Genomic DNA, 21,848 nt, shown 5'->3' with positions numbered 1-21,848 from the left:
ATTTCTTGTGGTCAGCTTGGAGATTCAAATCATCTCTCACCTGGGGATGTTATTCTTCAAAAACTAGGAATGGTTATCTTTAAAATATAAATAATAAATGAAAGTACTTTTCTAAATATTGTACTTTTCAAACACTCACAACCTTGTATCAATCCAATAATAATAATAATAATAATAATATCTGGAAATTAATTTCCAATTCACTTCTCCCAAGATATACTTTTGAAGGATCTTTTATAAACATTCCACATTTGGATAGAAGTATTTCAGCCTCCACCCAATATAATTGTGATTTACAACATCTGCAATGTCTGATTGTCTTCTGCAATTGGCATTTTCACAATTGCTCTGATTTTTTTTTTACATCAGACTTCATTCTCTCCGATATTATATAGTATGATACATGCATTTCAAACTTGTCACTCTTATTTTAAATTTGCTCTTATTTAACTTCATTTCAGTCACTCATCATGTTCTTCTTTTGTCTGACCCCATAATAACAGATCATCAATTATGTTTGCAGCACCTTCCAAGCCTCTGATAACTCATGTAATAACTCTTTGGAAATCTTCTGGTGCAAATAAAAAACAAACACTCAGAAATCTAAGGAATCTGTACCTTCTTAATAAAGTATTAAATGTACATAATTTGTAACTTGCTTCATATTGCTTTACCTGTCAGAATACCTTGTTTGCACTTGGTACTGAAAAGAACCTGAGCTTGCAATTGTTAAAAGCACCTTTCCAACTTGAGGCAATGGGCAACTCTTCCTTTTAATCATTTTAGTCAGACATTGCAGATTAATATATATGTGAGTCTTGTCTTACTTCTCAACAGTGACCATACTATTGCCTTGTTCTGTTAGCTCTTACCATTTTTAATGACATTTAGGTTTTCAGTTTACTTCAGTTCCTGCTGTAGTTTGCTCATGACAGATGCTGTTACTTAGATGGGAGCAGTATCATATCACTGACATAGCATCAGATTTTATTTTTGTGTGATATTCTCCTGGCAAACTTCTTTCTATCTCTCTCCCTCTCTTTCTCTGTCTCTCTTTCTCTCTATCTTATAAATCACTGCTGATTCTCAGAGTGTCCCTACAGACAGCCATTGCTAGTTGCTGAGTCTACAGGGCAAAGAGAGTAACATAAGTAGGTTGCCAGATCTTTTCTGTGTGTCACACACGCATGTACTCACACCTATAGACAATTTAGTGTCTCTGATCAACCCTTTGCATGTCTTTGGAATGTGAGAGTAAGCTGAAGCATCCAGAGAAAAACAACATGAACACAGGGAGGACATACAGACTTCATGCAGAAGGTAGCCCAGATGAGTACCCAACTGCAGAAGCTTTTACTTTGAGGCAGCAATATTACCCATTGTGCCACTGAGCCTAGCAAAGGCTGCAATAAATCAACATAGTCACACATGATATTATTGCAAAACATCTTCATGGTATCTGAGATATCTCTGTGACTGCATGATAGAGCCTGTACATATGCAACCCTGGTTTTGCACTGCAAATTGATTTACCATTAGCTTCTCACAAAGCATACAGTACAGAATATTACGAGTAACTTCTTTAAGTGCTACTATTTGAAAAGGATGCTGTACTTAGGTCTATATTCATATCACTAGTTATAACCTAAGGATTCCATCTACTGGCCTAAATGTGTTAAGAATATGCACAGAGCTCTCTGTTAAGTATTTTTAATTTCAATGCTTTAAAGGTAACATTGGGCAAAATATTAAAAACTTTAAGGTCTGCATGTGTGACTAGTTTAAGTTCAATATTTTGCTTCTCAATTCTCAGCACTTCTTTCCAAAAATCTGATTTGCATTCTTGCCTCAGTGATTTTGGGGGATTTCAGTCTTTAGAGCATCAAGTCCTTTTGCTTCAATAACATGCACTGGAACTATTTAGTGCTGCAATTCATTTTCTTGCTTCTGCTTGACAATATGCAAATGCTTTAGAAAACTTCTGAACTTCCACTCATACATCTTTGAAAAATGTCCCTTCGTAACAGATTCTATGGAATTTATTAAAAACAGGAAGATTCTGCCTCTCATGCTTATAGACACATGTTCATACCTTCATAGGTGTTTACTTGACTAAAAACTATTACGACCCATATAAGCCTAGCCATGCAACCCAAATGTGACCCACAAATTTGATTTATATTGGGGGGTGATTTATGAACTGCCTCTGTCCATCACAGACATGCACTCCATTCTGGGGTGAATTTCTTATTACCCATCATTTGGTGTAAGTTCTGCTTAAATAGGGATAGGGAGGAACTCTCCTTCCTGTGGATGGGGCCCCTATTCCACAGAATGGGAATTATCTGAGAAACATCTCTGTCTTTCCAGCATGTCCTATTTATGTTTCAAGGAAAATGTAGGTCTTTTAGTTTAGCAGCTCTGATGCTGTTTATTTTGCGGATGTGCAAAAGGTTCATTAAAACTGGGCCCAGGGATGCCTTGTATGCCAGGCAAAGATTACCTCTCAGAAATAGGTACGATACTGAGTAAAGAGAAAGGGCTTTGAGGCAATCAGGACATTGAGTTTGTCTCTGTATTCTTTTTGTAAGGAGCCTTTGTGGGCATTTCAGTTGCTACATGTCTGGTCAGGTATATACCAAAGGAGTCATTACACTCTATGATGGGTCTGATGAGGGCTGAGTACAGTGATATGATGACCTCTCTGGACCGAGATGCCATGCCCTTACTTATAAATTGAGCAATATAGAAGGATTTTCTTAAAACCTGGACATATGTTGGTTGAAGGCTAGGTTACTATCTACATGAGTTTCCAGATCCTTAACTAATGAATCAAATTTTAGGGGTTATTAATTGATGCAATTACCCAGGGTGGCTGACTTCCCTAAAGGTAGTATAATGCATTTTTGGTATTGAGTTTTAAACCATGGCTTTGGCACCAAACATTTGTTTGTGTTAGATATTCCTGAAGGGTTTTCTCATCTTGGGGGGAATTCAATGACTGCTCCCAATTTGCAATCATCTATGAACTTGGTCAGCCAGAAGCCTTTGACATTGGCTTTGACATCCAAGAAGTAATGCCAAATAGGAGAGGGCCTTGTACAGAGCCCTGGAAGACTCCACTAGTGATTGGCCTCTTTGTGGAGGTGGCCTCACTGATTCTAACCTCCTGGGTTCTATCACTGAGCCAGCTAGCTATCCAGTGTGTTATAAAGGGGTTTATACCTAATTATGTAAGTTTTTTGACAATGACCAAGTAGGGTATTGTATCAAATGCTTTAGCCATATCTAGGTAGGCAGTATGTACAGTTATCCCTCATCCATTGTCTCAGTGACCTTTTCAAAGAAGTTCACCAGATTCAGTAAGCATGGCCTTCCTTTGACAAAGCCAAATAGGGATGGATCCAGTGCCTAGATGTCTCCTATGTCCTTGCTGATAATTTCCCTGGCTATACAAATAAGTCTAGTCAGCATACCTCTCAGCCTCTTAGTGCAAGAAATCTGGACAAAGCCTGACAAAATGGCAGGACAAAAGCCCAAAAATAGGGACATATTTTAAATATTGCTTTTATAAACTTAGAAAGTTGCTAGAGTAATGGGGTTTGTTTTAACATACATTTTCTGAAGGATATGAAGTCTGAAACTCAAATGTATGTCATTATATGGTGATTTCAGTCCTCAGATCATCCCAGCGATTTGTCAGAAAACCACAAATTTTATGAGAAACAGACCAAAAATATGAGTCAAAAATCTGGACGTTCTGCGAATATCTGGATAGTTGAGAGCTATGCTAGTCAGACTAATGGGTCTGTAGATTCCAGGATCTGTTGAAGGTCCTCCCTTATGAAGGGGGATGATAGTCACAGTCTCCATTCATGTGGCACAAAGCCTGTTTTAAGACTATAGTTAAATAATGACTCCAGGGATACTGATAAGTGATATTTCAGACTGTTCAGTTGGCATCCTGGCATGTTATCAGGGCCCACTGAGGCCATGTTCTTGGTTTTAGTGAGCACAGCCAGTACATGCTTCCTAGCTATAGTTGGAGGAGTTATGTTTGAGAATATTTTTGGGGAGATGGTTGGGGATGAGAGGGTGGTAACGTTGAAACTGAATTTGTGCGCTAACAGAGTCACTATATCGGCAAGCAAATGATGAATGTGGCACCATTAACCACCAGTTCAGCACGCTGCCATGTGCTGCCCTTGAGGTCTCTGACATAGCTGAGGAAAGTCTTATGGTTATATTTAACCTGGGTGGGCTATCTACCTCAAAGTTGGCTTTGCTTGACCTAATTCGCCCTCTTAGTTGCCTACTTAGTTTGATGAGAGAGTTTTTATCTTTGTGGAAATTACTCTTGCTGATTTTTGCCATCATTTTTTTTCATTTTGTTGTATAGCCTGCTTAATCTGGAATGGCAACAGGGTGGTTTGTTTCTGGGGCTAGTCCTGGGCTTACTTCTGTTAGGTACAGCAGTGTCTAGAGTTTATGAGAGCAACTCAGCATAAGCTGCTCTATTCTCAGGGTTTGGAGGGGCACTAAATTTTGACAGACAATCACTTAATAAAAAGTAATTTGCTTTGGAATAGTTCCTAACTGTTATTGGTTTTAATGGAATCATGGAGATGATTTTGAATGAAACAGCTTTATGATCAGACCTTAGCAGGTAGGACAATACAGTGGGGGTGCAGCATTATTTCAATATTTGTGAGCATGAGGTCCAGTATGTTGGGGTCTCTAGTGGGCATATTCACTATTTGGTCAAGTGTGTTTGCATTTTTATGAAGTCCAGGAATCTCTGTGCCTGTAGATTTGAGACTGTGTAGGATTTCCAGTCTAGAGAGGTGTAATTAAAGTCTCCCATGGGTAGGGTGTTAGATTGGATGGTAAGTGTCTCCAGTATGTCAAATTATGCATTGTGAGCTTCTTGAGACTTGGAGGGTGACCTATAATTGGCTAGGATATTGTACAGGATTTTGTCTATGGTGATCTGCACGTGCAGGAACTCCAGCATGTCATCCTGTTTGATCAAGTTAGAGGTATGCTTGATTGAACACCAACACCTTTAGCCCTCGTCCATGCAGCTACTGGTCTTGAAATCATGGAATGCACTGAAACCTTGGACTGACGGAGTACTCTCTGCTCCTTTAAACCATGTCTCTGTAACTACACAGATGTCTATACTCTGAACAGTGAGGAGAGCTTGGAGGGACTGCAGTTTTTTTTTTTTTTTTTTTTTTTTTATTTTGGCCCCTGCCATTAAACAGTAACACCTTGAGGTTCAGTTGAGTTGATACCTATCCTTTTTCTAATCATGTCCAGGAAATCTTCTGTTTTCAAAAAAGTGTGGACTGCAGCCGTAAAATTCCAAATTCAGACTCACGCTCTAAGTGTGTTTGCTGGGGTCTATATTAGAAGCCCGAAGATCAGTTAGAGCGAATCGGAATTGAGTGATACCTATAGCATAAACTATGGTAATGGCGAACGTCCAAAACTGCGAAACATGAAATGTCGAACTGTAATGGTTGGCCTGTCTGCGGTATAGCTCCGTAAGGTAAGTGTGCGATAGTTATAGACCTTAGGGTTAGGGTGCGGGTTAAGGTAAGTGCATAGATAGGCAGTGCATGTAAGGTTTAGTGTAGGGTTAGAAGTAAGGTTTTGTTAAGTGTATGTGTGTGAATTATTTGTTTTGTTTGGGTATATGTCTGTAGGGTAAGTGTGCGATAGTTACAGACCTTAGGGTTAGGGTGCGGGTTAAGGTAAGTGCATAGATAGGTAATGTATTTAAGGTTTAGTGTAGGATTAGAAGTAAGGTTTTCTTAAGTGTATGTGTGTGGATTATTTGTTTTGTTTGGGTATATGTTTGTAGGGTAAGTGTGCGATAGTTACGGACCTTAGGGTTAGGGTGCGGGTTAAGGTAAGTGCATAGATAGTAATGTATGTAAGGTTTAGTGTAGGGTTAGAAGCACGGTTTGGTTAGTCTATGTATGTGTTTTATTTATTATGTTTGGGTACGTAGTATGTAGCACACTGTGGTGTTGGCTGACTATGATGATTCGAGATTTAAAATTTTGCGATTTAGGGGGTTCGGCATATTTGCAGTTCGGGTTATGTGTGTCAGTGTTGTGGTATTCGCTCAAATGGGTTTTCAGTTTCCTAATTTAGACCCTGTTTGTTGTTTAGCCCCATCTCACTTGGATGCTAACTATGATATATGTAAAGCCTTCAATACATGGGCCTTGATAGACAGGAAAAACAAGTTATTCTTAAGAGGTTTGCTACCCTCTAAACCAGCTTTGACAGCCTCTGAGGCTCAAACCCCCCAAAAATTGAGTAAGGCAGGAGATTCAGTTACTAAGGACTCAAGAAAAAGATATTTAGATCTTTCTACCTCTTCGGCTCTAGTATCTCAACCTCCTCCTGAAGTGGCTAAAGTTTTGGATCCAACCTCTTCGGCTCTGAGACATAGATCAGGGAAATATCATCAGATCACCTCAGTTACTACTGAATCCAGTCTGTTCCAGTCCATCTTCTACAGCATCAACTGCTCAACTTCCAAGAGTCTGACAGAGGTCGATGTGGACAGGATGATGAGGAAATTTCTCTTGAAGTAGATTCAAGATGGGAGCTCTTCTGGTTCTGACTCCATTGGGTCCACAGACCCTTGTCAGTACTACTCCCCAGTCATTGGCTCCTTCTCTGATTTGACCTTGGTTTTGGAGCCATCAGATCTGAAAATCCTGGAGCCATACACCTAGGATCTGAAGATGATGCTATCTTTGACTCCGGTGGCATCTCTGAGTGGCCTGGCACCAAGTACTTTGGAGCCGGACAACTCTTGGACCCAGCACATTGTTTCCAGATCTGGGGTGTTGGAGTCAACTGAAGCTGTTGGAGCTGTTTCTGTCCCTTGGAGCTTTGGTGCTAGATAACTTGGCTCTGACTCCTTCCTCAAGTAGTTTGCCTTTGGGTCAGAGGGAGCTGATGGTCCATAAGTATGCCTTATTGGATCTGTTGTTTTCTTTTTCTCCAAGGCATTCTGCGTTCAAGGTAGTGGAGAGAGCTTTCTCTGTTTCAAGAGTTCGGACATCTCGTCCCTCTTCATCTCCGACCACCCAACTCCATTCGACTCTGCTTCCACAGCCTCAGTCAGCTGTGCCACTGGGACAGCCAGCCCAAACCATTCTCTAGAATACCCAGCAGGGTATACTAATTTTTTCTGACATTTTTCTAGTGTATCCCACTAAAGAAGTTCCCAAGAAGAGAAATTATATAAGGAAGCACTTGGACTCTCCACAAGTCTGTTACAAAAGATACTGACTTTGATGAGTGGGAAGGGTCCCCAAAATCACCACCTGATGATATCTCATTTGGAGACATCCTAGAACTCGTAAAACAAAGAGGTGGTTGGTCCCCTGACAACCTTTGCCAATGGGGAGTCGGTATTCCTGGAGGCTTTTGGAGCTGGCCTATCTACCTCCTGGGTGACTCCTCCCTCCGATGAACTCACTGATTTGGTCTGTCAACGGGTGTGGAAAGAGCCTGATACCATTGAGCCTAACCCTAAGAAATCAGACAGGATCCCAGCACCACCAAAGGATAGCACATAATTATTTATTTATTGGCATTTGTTTACTGGGAAAGTTCACTGGGCCAAGCTAGCCCATTTTCAGTGGAGGCAGAAAGCTCCAATGTAAAAAATACATAAAATTACAAAAAAAAGTTTATAAAATTACATAGAATGAAATATGACTTAATAAAGCAATGTATAAACAGAAAAGTTAGACATAGTAATAGTACAGAGGCGCAATAATAACTTGAAAATAATACAGAGCATAATACAGTGATTTCTGAATTAAACAGTTATATGCAGAAGAAAAGAAAAAGTATATATATATATAATATGAGGCATTATTTAGATCAAGCAATAGAAAAATATGAATGTAAGTTAGTGAGAAAGGCATATAGGTATGAGCTTATAATGGCATAGGGTAAGGAAGGAAAAGGGGAAATAAGTAAAGGAGAAACAAAAGAGGGGGTACGAGGGGGGAAGTAAAAGCTAAAGAACAATAAAAAGGTAGGAGAGAAGGAATATTAGTAAAGTAGAAGGAAAGTGGAAATGGGGAGAGAAAGATGGGGGAAAAGAGTAAGGAGGTAAGTGATATCAAGAGGGGGAGTTAGGTAAAAGTTCATTAGGAATTTAAAATAAAAAGGAATTATGAGGAAAAGCTGGATATAGACAGATTCAGGGTTAATTAGTAGATTAAGTTTAAATAATGGCTGAGGTAGGAATTGAACAGTTACATATCCACTTGGAGAAGAAATGATTGTGCAGTGCACTTTTGAAGTTAGAAGGTCTTGGTTGTAAGCGGATAGATGCTGGAAGGTTATTCCATATTTTGGAAATTGTCCAGGAGTATAATAACTGACCTGCAGGTAGTTTTGGTTTGCGTATTTGGAGAAGATATTGTTCAGAATGTAGAGGCCGAGCTGGATTGTAAAGGGTGAATAGGTAGTTGAGTGCAGGACAGTCATAAGGCTTATATATCAGTTTATGAGTGGTTGTGAGCTGGAGGAGGAGTAGGTAGTGGGGGAGTTCAAGCCATTGTAATTGTTTTAGGGCAATACAGCGATGAGTAGAATTGTGACTATTTGTGGCAAATTTAGCAATCTTGTTATAGCATGTTTCTAATTTAGCCATCAGGGAAGACTGCAGGTTAGTTAATGAAGGAGCACCATAAGTTAGAGAAGGCAGAAGGTAAGATAGTGTTAATACTTGTTTAGAAGGGAGGGAGAGGAACTTGTTATGTCTGTAAAGTAGCCACAGTTTTTCGTGGGTCTTGCTTATGTTGTTTTGAATATGAAGATCAGATTTGAGGTTTTCATTAATAATTACTCCTAATAGCTTAGTGTGGGTTACTAACTCAATTCTGGTGGAGTTAAGAGAAAATATCTCTAAGTCAGCTTTATTAATGGGTGAATTTCTCTTGTGAGTAAAGATCATAAGTTTTTTTTTTAAGATTTAGAGAAAGGTGATTTTTGTGAAGCCAGGTTTCTATGGTTGAAAATGCAGCTTCGGTGATTTGCTTTAGTATGTTTGAATTGCGAACAAAGCTGACTATAGTGGAGTTGTCTGTGTACTGCATTACGGAGCCCTGCTGGATAGCTTGGTGGAGATTGTTAATAAAAATATTCAACAGAAGAGAGCCTAAAATTGAGCCTTGGGGTACATCTGTAGGGTTGTGAATGTAAGGGGAAATTGAGTTCTGCCATTTAACAGCATGTTCTCTGCTAGAGAGGTAGCTTTTGAACCAGTTAAGTGTCTGGGGAGAGAGGCCAATAGTGAAGAGCTGGGAGAGGAGGATAGAGTGAGAGATAGTATCAAATGCTTTTGATAAGTCCAAGAAAAGGGCTGACAATGTTTCCTGAGAGTCTGGCTTTGTTAACTATATCTAAGAAGGATATTAGTGTGCAGTGGATGTGCTATGTCCTGGACAAAACCCGTGCTGACTACAGGAGAGAATTTTGCATTTTAGAAGGTAGTCTAAGAGATGTTTTTGAACACATTTTTCTAGAATCTTAGAGATAAGGGAAAGTACAGCAATGGGTCAGAAATTGGAGATATCGGCTGAGGGGTCACCTTTATGAAGTGGTAATATTTTAGCTTTTTCTCAGAGGCTAGGGACGTAAGATTCTTGGATGGATCTATTTATCAGAATACTAATGGTATAGGCCACTAAATCTGCAGCGAGTTTAAGAAATTTGGTAGGAATTCTGTTCTGTCAGCAGAGTTGGAGCAGGGCTTTAATTTTAGAAAAAGTTTTTTAATATAAGAGGTAGGGATAGGAGAGAGATTGAATGTGGCTGAGAAGTCAGTTGTATGCTGTTTGGCAGGGGAGTGTCAGTGGATGGAGGGGGATGGTGAGTAGTATATGAAGTGATGGGAAAGTTCTGAGGTAGTGTATGAGATGGAGAAGAAGAAGTGGTGTTGTTTAGGAGAGAAGGGAAAAAGTAGAGGTAATATTGGCAATGGTGTCAATAAAATAAGAGTTAAAGATACTTGCTATTTATTCAGGAGGCTTGTTGGGGTGTGGGCAGGGATTGAGTTTGGTGCCAGTGTTCAGGAGATTATTGATAGAAGACCAAAAAAATTTGGGGTTACTTTTTCTATTAATTTGTTGGTTCCAGAAGTAGTGCTGTTTGTCTTTAGAGATGAGTTTCTTAGCTTGGTTACAGAGCTGTTCTTAATGAATAAGGTCAGTTGTAGTCTTAGATTTAAGCCAAACTTTCCATGTTTTGCCCCTATTAGTCATGATTTCTTTATAGAGAAGAAATATATTGGAGCAATTGGAGCAATTATATATTGTATCAAAGGAATACCAGTTGACGCCATGGTCGAGCGGCAGCCACTAAGAAGGAAGTAGCTGAGCAAAGCTCCCCTCTCCACCCCCCTAACAGGAAGTCTAGAGTGCTGGACACATTTGGGAAGTGTGTCTGTGCTTCAGTGACTTTTGCCCTTAGGTCACTGAACTACTTAGCACATTTTACAAGGCTTCAAAGGGATTTGATTAAGGAAATTTCCAAATCCCTCACCAGGACCATATCCTCCGAGATAGAGAGCACTATTGTTGGCTACCCTTCAGTCCATTTTAAACATCTGCATGAGGCTTACCTCCCACACAGCTGAAAGTACCTTATGGGTGGTTGGTTCAGCCATTTCCATCAGAAGACATTCCTGGATGCGCTTGTGTGACTTTGCAGAACCCTTCAAATCTTACTTCGTCGATGCTTCTTTTGATAGAAATTCCTTATTTGGATCCTAAGTAAAAGATAAATTCTCTAGGTGTAAGCAGGAAAAAAAATCCCTGTCTGCTGTGGGTGTATGTTTTTCAACCCCTCAACAGACCTTCTCTAGAAACCAATGAGGTGGATGGAAAATGTGGTTCAAAAAATCCCTGGGTCCCTTCCAAGATCCACATGGAGACAGTTCCCTCAGGGGAGAGGGGGGAACTCTAATGGAAGCTGACATCCATTTGGCCGAAGTGATCTACATAATCAGGGATCTGGAGATACTTTCTCTGACAGATCGTATCAGCGGTCCCGAAAGGAGGCCCAACTGTCATTCTCTGGTGGCACTCGGTGATCATTTATTCCTGCACCAGAGAGCCTGGCAAGAAATTACAAAATATTCATGGCTATATAGGATAATATCCAGAGGTTATATAATACCATTTTCCCATCCACCTTTGTTAGTAGTAAACATAATTCCCAGTGTTCCACCCAATCAGAGGGAAGCAGCAGCACTAGAAATAAACAAGCTGTTAGAAAAGAGAGTCATCCAAGAGGTCCCACAGACCAGAAATAGTCCAGAACTTATTCAAGATTCTTTTAGACGCCAAAGAAAACAGGGGAATAGAGACTGATTTTGGATCTCAGCAATCTAAATCAGTTGGTTCAGTTCCAGGTGGTCATGGTTCAGTCCATTCTGCCTTTTCTGCACAAGGATGACAGGATGTGCTTGATAGTATGCATCCTGAAGATCTATCACATAAAAATGAACAGACAGTCCAGGAAATATCTACACTTCCAGCTGGGAACCAGTCATTACCAATTCAGGCTCTGCCCTTTGGTCTCACCACAGTCCCCAGGGTGTTTACCAAGTGTATGGTAGTAGTAAGAGCTCACTTGAGACTGCAGGGATTCTGGGTATTTTCATATTTGGACAACTTGCTCATAACTGCTTGAGTAGGCATCATCTGATTCAAGCACAAAATTACATACTCCAGTTATACTCTCATCTGGGGATTTCAGTCAACCACAACAAATCTCATCTCGTCCTAACATAGATATTAGAATTCATTGGTGCCTTACTCAATATAGTCACTGAAACAGCTTCTCTCCCTTTGTCCAGAGATCAATCTTTTCAGTTCCAGGTCAAAAAGATCATTCAAAATTCTTCTCAGCTGATTCTTCAAGCTTTGGGATACATGTCAGTGACAATCATTCTGGTTCCATTTGCAAGGCACCATATAAGAATTCTTCACTGGACACTCATGACTCAATTGTCCATTTTCCATCAACCATTATCCAGTCAAGTCAAAATAACACAAATTTGCAAGAATTATCTTTTATGGTGGATACACTCTAGTCAAGTACAAGAAGGTCATCCCTTTGTTATTCCCCAACCCAAGGCCATAGTGATCATGGATGCCTCCCAAATCAGTTGGAGGGCACTTCTTGGGAAAAGACAGTCACAGTCTAAGGCATATGGTCCCCTGAAGAGGCCAACACACAAATATCAATGGCCTGGAAATGACAGCTGCCTTCTTAGCATTGCAGGCCTTTCAAGACACTCTGCCCACCAGGACTATTGCGATTCAGACAGACAATATGTCAGTCACCTGGTACATCAACAAACATGGAAGAACCAAATCTTTGTTGAGAAGCTATGAGAGTATGGCAACAGGTGATCTCATCCAATCACTTTCTGATAGGAATGCACATTCTGGGGAAGTCCAACATGATTGCAGACAAGTTAAAGAAAAACTCCATCTTCTCCTACAGTTTAACTCAACTCTTAGGTTTCTTTTCCCCCTACAGTATGATTCCAGTACTGTGTAGGTACCTGAAACCTACTTGTTCTTTACAAAACTTTAATTTCCTCACTTTGGTATCAAAGGAAGGGAAAGACCACACACTTTTTTTAAACTTAACGTCTCACATAAGTTGCAGAAGAATTTGTATACACTTGCAAGACATACCACAGACACAGACAAATTTGTAGTTAGGAGCTCAGGCTGCTCTAAACGAGACAGAGAGGTGTGAAACTGTTTTCAATTGTCTTTATTGCAGAGAGGAAGAGAACTTACAATGATTTACAGAAGCTTCCAATGCAGCCATGCCTTTCACAGCAAAAGAGAGCAATTAGATCAGTCAGTGGTTCAAAGGTAGTTGTCACCTCTTTTGAGAAATTTACATAAGCAGCATCACAGTACTGAAATGGTAAATTTTAAACTTTAAATGTTTGTTGTTTATACTACTTTGCATTGTAAGATGACTTGAATTTTGTATTAAAGATATCTGTGAAATTTAAAGAAAAGTCAAAATATTTTTTCTCGTAATTCTTGTAAAGTATCAGCACATTCATCAAAGTGTAGAGGGAGAGGCTGTCAATTCATCTTGGACTATAAAAAAATACTTTGAACAAAGGTCTGCAATTTATCAACTGTTTTGGTTACAGCTGTATACTATAAAACAAACCCTGAGAAACACACAAATGAGGGCCATTCAAGAAATAAAAGAAGCATCCCTGTTACATACAGTATACAAGATATTACGTTAATATGTTTTCTGCAAAATGACGGTCAATGGCATGGGAATACACCACTACTTCTTTATGTCTAGCATGAAACACATAAAGCAGACTTGAAATGAACTATGGGAAAGAGAAAGGCTTGAAGAAAAATAAGATCACGTTGATATGTCAAGACCCATTGACCGTCATTTTGCAGAAAACATATTAAAATTCTATAAGAAGCAACCAGAGTGATTTTGAGGCATTAAAATAACTCAGAAAACTAAGATAGAGTGAAAAAATAGATTTTTTTAGTTCTAAGGGGGAGTTTTCCTTTAAGCATGTCTATTCTAATGCCTCATGAGTGGTCCCTCAATATGTTGTTTGGGCACAGCAAAACAATTTTTATTTTCCAAACATGTTTACTGAATTATCACTTGTGATATACGCAAATAACATTCATATAAAAGTAATCACACTTTAATTAACATAACAAACATTTTACTTCACATATATTGCTACATATCATATAAAATAAGCAACATCACATCAGTTATTCAATTCATGCTTTTTTTAACAAGAAACATCTTTATTAAACCATCACTTACTACACAGGCAATCATACATTTATAGAAATTAAAATAAACCACACCGACACAATCCTAGCTGCAAGTATTTTACATCATAAACCATACTGACACACTGTCAGTTGCAAACATTATACATCACTTATAATCTACCCAATCATTTTCAGTCAAACATTATATAGCTCATTTAAGTCCTGCCACCTTTTAAACCACATTCCTCCCTTGTATGTATTGTTTCCATAATTCCCATTTTTTTCCTATGTAGTTTGCTTCTACCCTTTTCTAAAGATGTCAATTCCAGTTGTTTTATCACAGTTACTATATTCACTTCTTCTAGTATAGTTGGTTTAGATTTTGATTTCCATTTTCTACTATTTGCTTTTTGGTCCGCCACCATTATTAGACATAGCAAGGCCTTACCATGCCTAGGCAATTCTGATTCTGTATCATAGCTCAGAAAAATCGTCTCCCTCATCAGACCAATCTGCCCACCCAGCATCTCTGACAGTGCATCCCGCAGTGAATCCTTAAAGTCTGCCAATTCACCACACTCTCAGAAAATATGCTCCCAATTACTTCTTTCATTCCCTGTCACACCACCAACATTTGCTGTCTGCCTGAGGAAAAATTATTTGGAGTCTATTTGGGGTATACAAATATCTATGCAAACATTTCCAGGCAATAATCCTAAGTCTTATAGATTTTGTTGCATATTTGGGAGACATTAGTATATTCTCCCATTTTTTCTTTGTGAATTACTTATCCAGTCTCTCTTCCCAATCTTTTCTAATCTCCTCTGATTGAGTCTTATCTTTATCATGCAATATTTTATATGCTTTACTAATTATTATTTTCTTAATGGCAGCTTGTGTTCTAGATGCTACTAAAAACTCTACAATGCTGGTCTTTCATTTAGGACCCCCTTATTTTTTCTCTTTTCCTCTTTGACTATACTCTGATATCAATCACTGATAGAGAAGACAATCTCTAACCTGCAGTCCAAAGAAATTCTTGGCCTCTTCCCATTCTATCATATTTCCCTCTCTAGTTATTTCCTCCCAATACCTTGGTTCATTTGCAAGTTTTCTCCAATAAATTCCAGCCCTCTCTTCCTTATTGTCTGTATCCCTAATTGCAGTCATCCCTATTGGCTGAATCTCCATTCTGCAATCCTATGTTAGCTTAGTTTTTAGAATACTTTCTGCTGCTTTATGGGTATAATATTCTGTATTATTGTTATTCCCCTTAAAGGCTTGCATCCAAACTCCCAGTCTCTCCTTCTTTCTTGAGCTTCCCCCCTGTTTCATCGTCATCCCTTTCCACTTTGAAATATAGTTCTCTGCTTGTACAATGTATAGCAGTCTTAAATGTGTAGCTCTGAAAAAAAACCCTTCAAATTGGGTAAACCTAATCCACTCTGTTCTACTGGAAGAATCAGCTTATTCCATGTGTCTCTTGCCATCTTCCCATTCCAGATAAAGTCCTTCAGCTCTTTATTAAATGCTGTCCACAACTTCTCCTCTGATTGATAAAAATATGCCTGATCTGTTTATAAGACTAAAGGGACTAAAAACATTTTAACTGCTTGTATCTTATTATCCATATCCATGTAACAAAGCTTCCATTTTCTCAGTTTTTGTATTATCTTTTGTTTAGTCTCTTCCCACATATCCTTAGCTGCCACACTAGAATCATTTTTAATCCATACTCCTAAATGCTTCATGTTATCATGTCCCCATAAATATGGATATCCCTGAACCAATTAGTTTGTGGTACATCATTTACCATTGTTTTAGCTTCATTAATTTTGTACCCTGAAAAGATCTGTCTCAAAATGTTCCACAACACTGTAATGTCTCTTTCTGGTTTTGTCAGGTATAAAATAATATAATCTGCAAATAAAGCCAGCTTTTCTCAACTACCATGCCAATTACATCCTTGAATTTCTGAGTCCTGTATTTTCTTGGCCAATGGTTCTAAATATAATTCAAATAATAAAGGGGAAAGAGGACACCCCTGTCTGGTTCCTCTACTCAAGCAGAAATTATCAGAGAGGACCCCACCTACTTTAATTTTCATATCCAATCCCTCATATATCCTCCTAATCAACCTTATAATTTTTTCATGTAATGCAAATGCTTCTATTGCCCTAATCATAAAGTCCCAGCTTACTCTGTCAAATGCTTTCTCTGCATCAAGACCCACCAACAACAATGGTATTTTCTTACATTCTGCTTCCCTCTGCATCATCAATGTTCTGTTAATGTTGTCAGATGTTGCCTCCCCTCCACAAAACCACATTGATCCATATCTATCAGTTTTGGCATTATTTTTGTCATTCTTTAAGCCATTACACACATAAACACTTTATAATCATGGTTTACTATTGAAATGGGCTTGTATGAAGCTGGATCTGATGGATCATTACCTTCTTTAAGTATTACAGCTACCACTGCTTTCTTCCAGGATGTTGGTATTTCTCCTCTTAAAATACTGTTAAACAAAACCTTCCACATCTGTATCAGTTTTTTTCCTCCTAGCTTCCAAATGTCCACTGAATTACCATCTATTCCTGGGGACGTTCCTGTAGATTGTTTATACATCACAATTTTATCTCATCTCCTGCTATGCTAACCATTAGTATTTGAGCCTCATCTACCTCTAACCTTGGCATATTTAATTCTCCATAAATATTTCCATTTTGGATCTTTTCTTGATTTTCATATTTCTCTGCTTTATATAGATTTTCACAGAATTTCTAAAATATTTCTAATGTCTCTACAAGATCTCTTGTTACCTTACTTGTTTCAGGATCCCTAAGTTTGGCAACAGCCCTTTCTACTTTCTGTTGCCTGAATCGTTGTGGTAAAAGTTTTTGTGCTCTAATGTTATTATCAAAAACAGTTGTTTAATAGCATCCTTTTTAAATTCATGCATATTATCAAGGTAATCCCTTATTTTCTGTCTAGCATTCTGCAATTGATTCTCTTCTTGTTCTGTGAGATTTCTCCTATTCTGCAATACTTTAACATTTGTCAATCCCTTTGAATAGTTCTTGTTACTTCTTAACCATAGCTCTCTTTCATTTATTTCTACCATATTTTAAACTGCACCTTAATTTTATCCCACTCTCTAGCTTTATTTTCAGAAAAAAATTTCTATCCTCTCTAACAGTTCCTGAATAATATTCATCCACTACCCATTCCTAAATTCCTCTTTTTTCAACCGATGGGTGGGAAAGCACTAATGTCTCATTTTTATTTCATTATCCTGTGTTTTTATTTTAACTATTATTGGCACGTGAACTGTAATAGTTATTGGGTGAGTATCAAGACCTTCAAATAAATACACATGTTCCTGTGAAAATGTAAATTCTGTGTAGCCTAGCCCAGTTGTTATATCTCAGGGAATACTATGAAAATTCACTTCAAACTCCTATTACTGAATTCACATCTTCCATGTCAAATAGTTTCATAAATTTCTTCAAAAATCTACATTCCTTTGTTATATTCTCCCTTCTGAACCCCCAGTCACATCTTTACTGCTGCAAATCAAATACCAGTTCCCACCTATAATTAATATTCCTTGCTGAAAACTTATTATTTCTCCCAGAATTTTCTTAAGTTCCATTATAGCACTTTTAGGTGGAATGTAAATACATGCCAGTGTAATCCTCCTCCCTTGCCAGTCGTCCCTTAGCACTACAAATCTGCCAGTATTATCTTTTTTATCTTCTATCACTAATGGAACTCCTCTTTTCCTTTGTCCCATGTATTCTGCTGAATAACCATCCTAAAAACTTTCTTTATCAAACTCACGTTCACTTCTTTTTTTGTGTGTCTCCTGTAACATAGCTATTTGCACTCTACATTTTTAATATAGTTCACTACTCCTTTCTCTTTTGTATTTATCTGTGAAGCCATTTACATATAAGGACATTATTCCCACCTTTTACATATAACACCTTTTTTGTTAAATGTCTAGCTCCAGCTTTTGTCTGTGTTACATGCATGCACTGTTTGACAGGTTGAACTTTTATACAGTCGTTTCTTGTCATATCCATTTGAGCCTATGTCACTTCTTATAAAACCTTTTGTTTTATTGAAAGCCCTCACATAAAACAACAAACACACTCCAGTACCCACCTAAAATCTATTAACTTAATACTAACACACAAAATATGTACACCTTCAAATATTGAAGTTTTACCCTCCTAACAGGAACAAAAGTCCCAAACTGGCGGCCACACTGAAAGACTTGAGTTAACTGAAAAAAGGTTATCCATGTTAAGACACATGGTACAGCCTGCACTTCTACTTAGTGTCAATTGGTTTTTGTCTTATTTTTATAGATCTCTCAGCTGGGAAACCCCCAAATGCTTTCAGAGAACATTAACTAAGTTGGGAAAGCCCCTGAATGCTTTCAGATAACATTATCTAACTTGAGAAAATCCCTGAATGTTTTCAGAGAACATTATCCCCTAGTCAATTTATCTTTTTGTTTTGTTTTGTTGTTTTTTTCCTCAGCCAATCACTCTCCACCAGCCTGTAGTCAGTTTCTCTTTATCAAATTGTCTCCATAGGGACATGAGGACCAGGCAGCCAGTTTCTCTTTATCAGATTATTTCCATGGAAACATGAAGACCAGCTGCAGAATTGTTAGTGAACATACATGTATTTGGTAGACAAAAGCCTCATAATATTCAATGTTCTTTTTCATTTACTTGCTCTCTCTTAAAACGTGTTATCAAATCAGTCTAATGTCTTTAATCCAGTCATTTCCCCATGCAAGAATGAGAAAAAGTACATGATTTGTCTTTTATCATGCTTTTTAACCAGGCTTTTTTTTTTTTGTTTGTTTTACATTGCAAAAGAGAGAAGGAAGAAAGAAAAGGAAAAAAGAACAGCAGCACTTGTTTACAATTCCCTTTACACATAAAAATAATTGAAAAAAACTTTATAGCATGTAAAGAAAACCACATGCCACAAAATTAGCACTATTTAAGGAAAAAAATCTTAGCTTACAGTTAACTTTTTCTCTCCTCTTCCCCTCCCCAAAGCACTTTTACAAATATTACTGACATGGAGTACAGCATATGATTTACAGTCCCCCAGAAGTCCAAGAAATTCTGAAAATGTCCAATATTTCAAGATTTTCTTGTTCTGTCATATTTGACAAATATAATTATTACATTATAATCCCATATTAATTTACTTGTTTTATTACTGTTCATCTCCAAAATCCTTTCTCTGCTTAATTTCCAACATGATCTCAATTCTTCTAGTCAACTCTTGTGCTCACTTCCTTCTCGCCAACATTTTCCATTGAAAATTTTGAAAGGTTTCACAGTTACAATCCCTCTGTGGTCTTTATTACCAGAAGAACAAGAAGAAGAATCTCTTGTTTCATAGCTTACATTTTGTTGGACAAATTTTAGATTTCCTCCTTAGCATGTACTTCATTAAAAATAATTTTGTCCCTCCAGGAAAAAGTACCTTGGGCTAGGCTTGTAAAGGCTCCAGGGCCATTAGCCTAGTACACACCTATGAACATATGAAGACAGCCAAGTACATCAGTTTGAATCTCATACCTGCATCTCAGCATTCCCTGAATAGTGGAATGCATTTGCTCCTCTTCTGTCCAGTGTACAATGAGTACTTATTCTCCACAAAAACTCTGCTGTCTCCCACTATTAGTACTTTGTCCTTCTGCCACAGTTTTCCAACTCCTTCTGCTGGTAGGACTGCATCTTTACTATTAAAGGTCTTATAGCCAGGTTTGGAGCATACACATGATGTGCCCTTTCAACTAACAACTCTTGCTGTGGAATATGAGTCAATTGCTTATTTGTGCTTTGATAAAATTAATGCAATATATTCCTTCCAGCTTCTCTGGTATAGTTGGAAAATCTCAGGTTTTCTCTACATGCTCTGTCCTCTAATTTTTTTTTGAAACATTTCTTCCTGAGCAGTCTCATATTCAGACACCCTTTTCTTCATTTCAGTTTCTGATTTTTGCAGCTTTATCATCTCTTCTGAGCATCTGTTTAAAGCTTCTTTCATTTTTTCCAGCCTTCTATTTGTGTTGATATACTCCATCAGTGATTTGTTTATTTTAACCAAGTCTTTATGCAGTTGTCTTATATCTTCCTGTAGATTATTGTAAGTCAAGTCTGAAAGTTGCACTGATTTTTGCTGAACAGCTACAGAACTTTCCCCAGTAAGTGTTTCTTCCTCACTTTTTGTAGCTGATTTTTCCAGGTCTTCTGTATTTCTTTATTCATGGCATCCAGGCAATGTACTTACTAGCCTGTTACTGAAATTTACCAATAAAACACAAGACTACTGGCCTTCTCTGATGAGTTTCTGATTTCACACAGGGACAGCTAGAAATTAGCTGTTACTCAATCTTCAGCCATCTTGGAAGTCCAGAGCAAAATAATTTAGATCCCTTTTCAGCACCCATTTCTAAGGTTCTTGACTTTTTAGCTGCAATTTTTAATGAAGGTGCTAGCTCTTCTACTATAAAAGTACAATAAGCTAGCATTATTAATTTTCATATATGAATAAATAACTCAACCTTAGCATCCTCCAATCCTCCAAGCTTTGCAAAGTCTTTCTGAGAAGAACTTTCCTTCTTAGACTTCCATTAAGATATCCCACTCATTCTAGGGATTTAAACATTGTTTTACAAGCTTTAACACAACATCAGTTTGAACCATCAGCTAAGTGTGAACTAAAATTCATAACATGGAAAACTCTTTTTGGTGGCTATTTTCTCAGCCTGAAGAGTGTCAGAAGGAGAGAGTATACTTGAGAATCTATCCTTCCTTTCTTTCTAAGATGGTGTCAGAATCCAATATTAATCAGGTTATCAACCTACCAGTCATCTTTCCAAATTTTTCAAATAAAGAAGAATATATGTTACAGCTTTTGGATGTTTATAGACAAACAGACAATTACAGCTTTATCTACATTTAACCAAATATTTGAGGAAATCAGAAAATTGTTTCTTTTTCAGAATCAAAATTAGATAAACCAGTTTCTAAAGTGACCTTAGCCAAATGGTTGACTGATTACCTTTGTTTATGAAACACTGGGTTTGTCTTTACTAAAACCATGAAAAGTTCATTCCACTAGATCTGTGGCAACTTCTTCGGCCTTTTTATCTAGATTCTCATTGGATAATATTTCTGCAGCCACAACTTGGGCTAACCATCATACCTTTATTGCTCATTACAAATTGGATCTGGTCTCTAGGGGAAGAGCAGCCTTTGGCTCAGTGGAACTCAGATATATCCTTCCTTAGAGTCTTCCCGAGATTTAAGTACCTGGGGACTCTGTCCCAACAGTTGAGGAATGAATGAAAATAACAATATCAGATTAAAAAAAAGTTATGTACTCACCATAATGTTCCATCTGTGTTGTCAATTTTCATTCTTCCTCAACTTCCCTCCCACCCACCAATCACCTTGTTTGATTCTTGGAAGGATTGAAAAATGCTGGAGGAACTTCTGTTCCTTAGTTTGAGTTCCACATTCTGTTATGTTAGGTTACTAGGGTATTATGGGTAAGGGAGGACCTCAAGAGTTTCAATGTTCCACGACCCAGAAAAAGCAGCCGAGTCGGATACAAACCCAACAGTTGAGAAAGAATGAAAACAGGCAACACTGATAGAATGTTATGGTGAGTACATAACTTTTTTTTCCCATTTTTATGTTGTTTCCATGTAGGAAAAAAAACATAGGAGTTGAGGTTAGAGCACATTTCCACTGAGAATTAGTTTCATTTGTGGTTATTAGACTTGTGGTCTAGGAGACCACTGCAGGGCCTTGTCCATTTTCCCAACTGACCCAGAGCCCTGTCTGGTGAATTGAGTTGCTCAGAGTTATACAGTAGGCAGATGGAAGCTGAGAGAACAAACCTTATACTATAGGAAGTTACTTGTTTAACACCTCATTGCCTTAA

The sequence above is a fragment of the Protopterus annectens genome, chromosome 7.part0 (assembly GCF_019279795.1).
Source record: "Protopterus annectens isolate FY-2018-M chromosome 7.part0, PAN1.0, whole genome shotgun sequence".
Lineage (NCBI taxonomy): Eukaryota > Metazoa > Chordata > Ceratodontiformes > Protopteridae > Protopterus > Protopterus annectens.
Note: the sequence above shows the minus strand (reverse complement) of the source record.